This window comes from Colias philodice, chromosome 30 (assembly GCF_061535455.1).
Source record: "Colias philodice isolate Cphi_HAF_F1 chromosome 30, ilColPhil1 Martin Lab GWU primary, whole genome shotgun sequence".
Classification (NCBI taxonomy): Eukaryota; Metazoa; Arthropoda; class Insecta; order Lepidoptera; family Pieridae; genus Colias; species Colias philodice.
This window is the reverse complement of record NC_143115.1, coordinates 5,528,837-5,537,349: the sequence shown is the minus strand read 5'-3', so window position 1 is coordinate 5,537,349 and position 8,513 is coordinate 5,528,837.

Here is an 8,513-nt window from a genome sequence, read left to right as displayed (position 1 = left end):
AAATTCTACAATTCTTCTTATTAGAAGTTAATGAACGAAGATGAATTTCAAATACAGTATTTTCATAGTCATCATCATTCTCATACGTAGTCATTCTAAGTATATTTTTTAGACATAATGTTAAGTCTACATCTACATAATAATAATAAAATAATAATAAACTCTTTATTAGCAGGTAGGCAATATTAAAAATTAACAATTTATGTACTTACAATCTACTTTATCTAACAACCTACATACTAAAAGGATAGCCGCTCAGCATTTTACAATGAAAAGCTTTCATAATTCATTGCAGAGCTGATTTTCAGCGATGACAAAGATTTCAACATGATAACAAAGATTTCAACAATAGGTATCGAAGAGCTTTTCTATTTCTTTATTTGTACAATTTATTCCAATATTCATTTTTTAACATTGTGATTTGTGATTATGTACCTAATACCTTAATGCAAACGTATAATTGAATCAAAAGTTGAAGTAAATAATGTCATTTAACCGCGGAATTAAAGAACGAACATTAATTTACATTGTACATAACATTTAATGAATAATATGAAAGAAATTAAATCCTTATTGCATTATGAAACATTTTTATTTCATCGTTCCTCAAAGTGCTGTATTGCATCTTGTCAAAACCCGACCACAAAAAGCTTGCAAGTCTCAATTCACACACGTATTTTTATCACTTGCAACATTTGTTTACCACAAAGCACATCTGTTGTGGAAAGCGGGTTTTCACATACGGATATACATATAAGTTTGTGTGGAAACAAACACAAAAGTGCATTGAAACGTCTTTGTCCTCGATATTTGGGTCGAGTAAAAATATATTCCGCTGTAACTGGAGATGCAAATCTAAATTCTGATTGTAACCCGCTAGCTGTGTCGCTGGCGTGGCTCATTTTTGAGTGGCTGTCGAAATATCGAGTATTTTGTTATTATGCCAATGAAACCGGCTGAAAGTTTAGGTGAATATGTTATTATCGGAATATAAATTGTAACTATAAGTAAATATTACATTTATTAACAAATAAATAATATAATTAGTATTCTGTAGTCTAACTGCTCTAATTTATATTATACTAGGTATAGCCCGCGGCTTCACCTGCATTCCAACTCGCACGTCGTATATATTTGATATGCATTAACAAACACATAAAATTATGGAATGTTCATAACTTCTACTCCTGTCAATAAATTATATTTTAATAGTACTTAAATCTCATAAAATCTGAATAAATATCTTCAACAGATTATTTAGATGTTTGTTTAATTATTTTGGTGTTGTAAAGCATAATAAATAATCATTTCCTTCCTTTTCCAAGTCGGTTAAAGACAACTGCACCAGATCTCAATAACATTGTCTCCGGGGACGAACAAGACACGTTTCAGACGGAATTACTATTAATTTGTTAAACAACGTCACGACTTTTGGCAAAAACACTCAGATACTATCTCGTACGGTTATTATATATGTATCTATGAGTGTGTAGTGTATCATACTAATATTATAAATGCGAAAGAGTGAGTATGCATGGATGGACGTATCGATGTTTGTTTCTCGTTCACGTGAAAACTGCTGCACAGATTTGAATGAAACTTTCCAGGGATATAGCATAGGTAATACTTCGAAATAACGCATAAACTACAGTTATATGTACTTTATTTTGCACGCGGGTGAACCCACGTGGTACAGCTATCTAGTATGTAATGTTATTGCATGGAAATAATAGTTTTGACAACGAAAATTAAAAAGTAAATGCATAATATCATGTGTAGGTTATCTTTTTGACAAATTTGTTATTTTCTTACGAACATAAGAATAAATCGGTAACATTTCTATGCTTATGCATCAAGAATACAAACCATACAAAACTCAAACGCAAATTATTAGTGTTATAACATTTTTTTAAACTTGAGCGCGCGTAAACATAGAGCTTTAAACATTTATAGCTCTATTTTTTTAATTATAATTAACTTATAATTAATATTTTTATTTTGTTATATTTCGAAGAATGTAATAAAAAGTTGCACCGAGGTAGACACATCCTCACTTGAGAACATATCGGCAATCAGTATTCTCAAGAATTTATTTACCAACTGCAAAGTACATAGGTAACTACTACGAAGTACTATAGCGCTGAATGGATTTAAATTGTATTCTATAATTTATTTAGCGTACTTTATTAAATTAATTATAATTAATCTTTAGGACATGCACCGCTTATTCATATTATAAAATATATGAAATGTCTCGTTTCGTACTTCCCGTTCGCAATTTCTAAACGCTTTTGATTTCTTAAAATACGTATTTGACATTGAAAATTTTTATACGCGCTGAAAATATAAATATACAATTTTAACATTGCAAATGATATAATTTAGTTTGTACTTTTTATTATCATCTTTTGAAGATCATCACTATCGCATATAGTATTTAATAACAAGTCCCTTCTCGCTGCGCGCTGTCTGAATGTCTCTACATGCTACTACGTAACGCATTTTTATCATTGAGATAATATTACTACGTATGGAGGAGACACCACGAACAAAATCTGTGCGCCATTTTTTTGCTCTAACTAAGTTTTAAAAATTATTATCTAGTTAGGTACTTAACGATGAAAGTTATTCCTTTGCACTTTTCCGTATTATTTGTATTATTTGTGCAATATCGTAACACACACGAAGGCATGTTTGATGCGTTTCACTTTAAAACCATTAAAAAATACCGCTCAACATACGTCACATGACGTATGTTGAGTGGAACATAAGTGATGTAGGCGGTGTCGTCTCCATATATTAATATTATCTCAATGATTTTTATTCATTTCTTTTTTTAAGATAAAATGATTGAAGAAGAAAATTTAAGCATATATTTGCACCCGGCCGAAGACAGGGTGGATCGTTCGTTAATAATTTAAATTGGATATAAACAATAGAGCGATGTCAAAGAAGCTTTTGGGGTGACCGAAAAAAATAACAATTAAATTTATTTCATGGAGAACGCTACGCTAATCTGCGTTGTGCGTACAATATTATGATAATAATTATAAAAATATTTATAGCATAATAATTTGAATGAGTTTCTATTTTTTCATGATTTATTACTCCGGAAAATGGCAGTGAGACTTAAAGGTAGAGACTTAAATTTTTACTTTTCCAGAGCTTCGCTAACCAACTGCAATAAAAGTGCATTATTCGTTTCACCGTATTTAATTTACCAATATTTATTTTAAACTTTTGACCGTAAAAAAAGGTGAAGAAACGAATCTGTAAACATACATATTGCCAGAAGCATCACCTTCAAGACATTTGCCGCTGCCGTGAACTGTCGAAGAACTCAGTAACCATGCGAATAACATTGTAACTTCATTCTCTGTTTGATAAACAATTGATTTTTATTAAATTTGGTACTATAAATAAAAATAATAATTAACTTAGGTAAAGTTTATAACATAGGTTACCTAGTTCATAAAAAGTTCAAGTATGTGCTGTTTGTTGTTCGAAAATGAATTCGAATTTTTCTAGTAACACATGATTTTTCTTTTCAATCGTTTTGCTCAGTATAAAAGAGCATTTTATTAACTATTATAATAATGTATACGTAACAATCAGTACATTCCAGTTACATAAAACATTTAACATGAACGTTAAGCCCTTTTTAAATTAAAACAAAGTAACAGCATACTTTGGCTTATAGGTACATCGATCATGACAAGGAATGTTAGTAAAGAATCTACCGTTTGGCAGATTACAACACATCGCATGATTAGCAATGACTGACGAGCGATATGGGCTTGATGAAAACATAATAATAATAATAGAAACTCGTTGGGTTAAAATTATCCTGCATATTTCGAATTTGCAGGATGTTTATTGAAAGTTGAAACAGCGTAAAATTTTCAATGTTGCATTGTAAACATTATCTTTTCGAAATCTGTACTGATGAAAAGATCAAAGATTTAAGGAATTATTTTCCTCATTCGATATTCCTACAGAAATATTCCACTGGCTATGCTGCGCGGTTAGGTACACCCGTAAAAGCAGTTTTTTTTATGTTGATTCTCTAGTAAGTACAATTGCTACATTTGCAGTGCTAAGTACCTATCATTAAAATCCGTTCAGTGGCTGGCGCTAGAAAGAGTAGCAAACATACTTACATCCCATACATTTTAGTTTATTTTTCGCTTAAAAAATGTAGTAGCATCGCATCGTTCTTTGTAAATTATTTAGAAACCAGACTTTTTAAACGTTTCTGTGTATTCTTAAGTCTGCAATATAAAGTACCTACCTTAAAAAAATATAAACCTAGAGTTAAATGATTAAAAAAGTATTTTTAATTACAAACAAAAACACATAAATAATGAAGCTTTAAACACAAATATTTGAAGTCTGCTACGTTATTAAAAGTGCACTAGATGGTACCAACTACCCAGTTATTATAGACTAGCTTCCGCCCACGACTTTGTACGTGCATCCCCGTTTTTCCCCGTTCCCGCAAGAATTTCGGGAAATCCTTTCTTAGCGGATGCCTACGTCCTAACATCTACCTGCATGCCAAATTTCAGCCCGATACGTCCAGTGGTTTGGGCTGTGTGTTGATAGATCACTATATCAGTCACCTTTGAGTTTTATATATGTATATAGATTATTCTGTGATTGTACTAAAAAAATTGCGCTAACAAAGAAATGTTTATCATAAAAAGTAGAGTAAAGATTAGTATACCTACTATACAACGAGTTGTTTTAGTAATTTCCTAGTCGTCCAGTGTCCTATTAAATTAATTATGCATAAAAATTAAACAATAACTAAATAAAACGCTACAAATTAAGAACCTATGTTTTTGAAATCGTTAAAAAAATAAAGTTACTTTACTGTGTTTAATTTTCTACTCTTAAAAATGAGATATCAAATCATCAGAAACATAGTATTAGATATAAGGGAACTGTCTACGGTCCCCTAAAACCATTCAAATTTAATTGAGTAAATAAAAGTGGAATTCAAGAGATAACAATAGGTACAAAGTATAAATTGTCGAAACATCGTTGGATTAATTTCTGTTTGCATACAAACGTAGTCTCTCGCCGACTATAGAATTTTAAACTATTTTAAATCTTGGCATCACAAACGGTGAGTTTTTATAATTTCGGCAATAACTTTTATTTCGGTCGGATTGCAACAGGGACATGATTTAACTCGCTTTTTAGTATATTTTAATAGCATTCCTTTACTATTCTTATGCTATTTGGTGCTTTAAAACGCGTTTGTGATAATAAATAATGAAAGTTGTAATGTAGAGTCGTAGTTTGTTTAGCTAAAAGTGCATCGGCCTTCCGTATTCATAAATTACAGGTAACTATGTCAATGTTATTTAGAATTTAATAATGAAGGATGGTTTTTGAAATATAAGAAACAAGTAAGTTCTATTTTTTGCAAAGAAAAAAATATATAGTTTCAGACGATTCGAACTGTTTTGTAGAGACAAGTAATATTCCATGAAATCTTTAATCTATTGTATTATTAGGTCATATAATATCGAATAAATAGAGTTTAAAAACGAACATTTGGTGTTTTATTTCAGTTTGGAAACTGATAGGTACCTATTCATAATAATAAAAACAAACCCAAAATACTTAATTAACTAAATTAATGCCTATTTACTTATTTAAAATATCATGTCCACACGCCATAATACTTACCCGTACAATATCATATCCAACAGAACAGATAAAAATTATTTTTAAAACACTTATTAATTGTGAACGAAAATACGCGCGAAAGCAAAATGGAGGACGCGCGGGCGTCCCGCTCGAAGCGACGAACAATCTGAAATCTGGACTGTAAGCCGGGCTAAACGGGATGGGAAATATAAAATTACTCTGCTAATTTAGTGATGTTTAATTTTACTGTCGATAAAATTACCTTTCTGTGCACGAAATAGAGTATTAGGCTTCCTACGTTACGTGGGGTGTTTTACTGGAGAAATTGGCACATAACTATGTTCTATTACAGGTCTTATTCTGATGCTATTACCTGCACAGTTACTACTGTTCTATGAAAGGAAAAAAATATATAGTAAAACTATGTATTTTTAATGTATTTTGTCATGTAGAGGCTAAGATAGATCAAGAAGACACGTTTACCTGTAAGAGAAATTCAATTTTCCTTTCTTATTGAGCTTGCACGTACAGGAAGAGAGTCTCAGGATCTTCTTTCTTAATGTAGAGTCAGTTGGAAGCATACCTCTCCTACTAGTCCTAGTGTCCTACTCTATGTGTAATTTATCTATATTATGGTCTTGGAACTTGCCTTTAAATGGTAAAAGCTGCGCTCAGTTTTAAGCTAGCAATATGGTGTTAAGTACCTTTGTAGTTCACATATGTAATACAATAATATTCAATTTACTGGCAAAGTGTAAATGAATTATTATACTCTATCCATTTTATCCGAAGAACGCTATGCTTTTCTTTTTTGATTTATTTCCTGTCGTATGTAGAGCTGGCAATTTTTCGAAAGCGTACACGAATTCTATTTATTTAACTAGACTTATTTTAGAAGCACTTTTGAATCATCATAATTTCTACTAAATAACCATCGATTCCATAAGAAAAACAAGAGAAGAACCACCAAGAAAATTTGTATGATCTGGATGTATTCATTTTACTATGTTAAAATTTTGATACAACGTAGATTAAACTCAAAATAATACCTTTAATTATTCAACTTGACTTCGTTTAGAAATGAAATAATGAAATGAAATAAGCATTTTTGAATCGAAAATATGGAAAAATAGTAATTTACTACAGGTTCAGAAAGCAGTGAACAACATAATATAGCAGGCTGTTAGCATATTATGATGCCAAAGCAGTGTCCTGTCGTTCCTAAATGGCAATTATTTCCTATTGCAAATATTTAATAATGGTAAAGGACATAGGTAGAGCTTTATGATATACTAGTTTCCGCCCACGACTTTGTACGTGCATCCCCGTTTTTCCCCATTCCCGCAATAATTTCAGAAAATCCTTTCTTAGCGGATGCCTACGTCCTAACATCTACCTGCATGCCAAATTTCAGCCCGATACGTCCAGTGGTTTGGGCTGCGCAGTCACCTTTGAGTTTTATATATGTATATAAATGATTTTGTTACTTGCAAAAAACATCGATATCTCATCAGAACCTCACTAGTCGAGCACCTGGAGAAAATTCGGGGAAACAAATTGTTTATTTTAGTTAGTACTGAAATTCAGTGTTATTACATCGTATAAATTATAATGTATTGTTGAATCACGGGAATAACTTGTCAATAGGTATGTTTGTTTGCCAATATAGTCAAAACAGATGAACTGTGGATAAATATTTAAATAGCTTGTCGTCAATTGATTAGGCACATTTTATTTGAAAATGTTGGTTTTATTTTAGATTGTTTTTATCGATAGGACGTGGCTTGTTCATTGATTTATGGGTATATGATAGGTATCTTTACAACATTTACTTCACTGGCTCGTTATTTTAACAAAATCCAGTCAAAAATAAGGCACTAAGTATATGCTTGCAATATAATCACTACATAGTATAAAACATAGTCGCTTTCTCTGTCCCTATGTCCCTAAATGTCCCTAAGTCCCTATGTATGCTTAAATCTTTAAAACTACGCAACGGATTTTGATGCGGTTTTTTTAATAGATAGAGTAAATCAAGAGGAAGGTTTTAGTATATAATTTATTATGTTTTAGACAAATCCATACTAATATTATAAATGCGAAAGTAACTCTGTCTGTCTGTCTGTCTGTTACTCAATCACACCTTAACTACTGAACCAATTTGCATGAAATTTGGTATGGAGATATTTTGATACCCGAGAAAGGACATAGGCTACCTTTTATTGCGAAATATGTACGACGGGCGAAGCCGGGGTGGACCTCTAGTTTAAAATAATAGTAATAAATTTGGCACAATAATATTATATTATGAATATTCTACCTTTCGGTATGAGCTTTCGGCTCTTATTGTTATTAGTTACCTATAATGCTTGTAGTTACATATTTACAAAAATACACAAGGTCAAGGTGTTGTAGAAAATGCTACTCACTGAACTAAATGTGTTTTCATAACTTGTGCGTGAAAAAGGAAGAAAAAAAGCGTATGTGCCGACCACGTGTCAGAAGTGAAACTTCTTTAGCAAGATTCAAAGATACCAAAATTATCGCCTTACTACATGACGTGACGGTATTGCCATGAAATTACTAACCTAACCTCTAAAGAAGTTTCACTTTAAAAGCTGGATCATAAAGATATGTCTACTTCTATTCGTTAGAAAGATAGAGCAAATACAATCTCAATAACTACTTAACATGATTTAAGATTTAAAAAATATACTTATCCATTTCAGAAATATGTTGCGAAAGACAATCATACAGAAATTCACTCAATAAACATATAAAATACCCTGTTTTCTGCTGGGGCTACCCCCAAATAGTATAAATACATAAGTATTTATAATTTATAAACATTA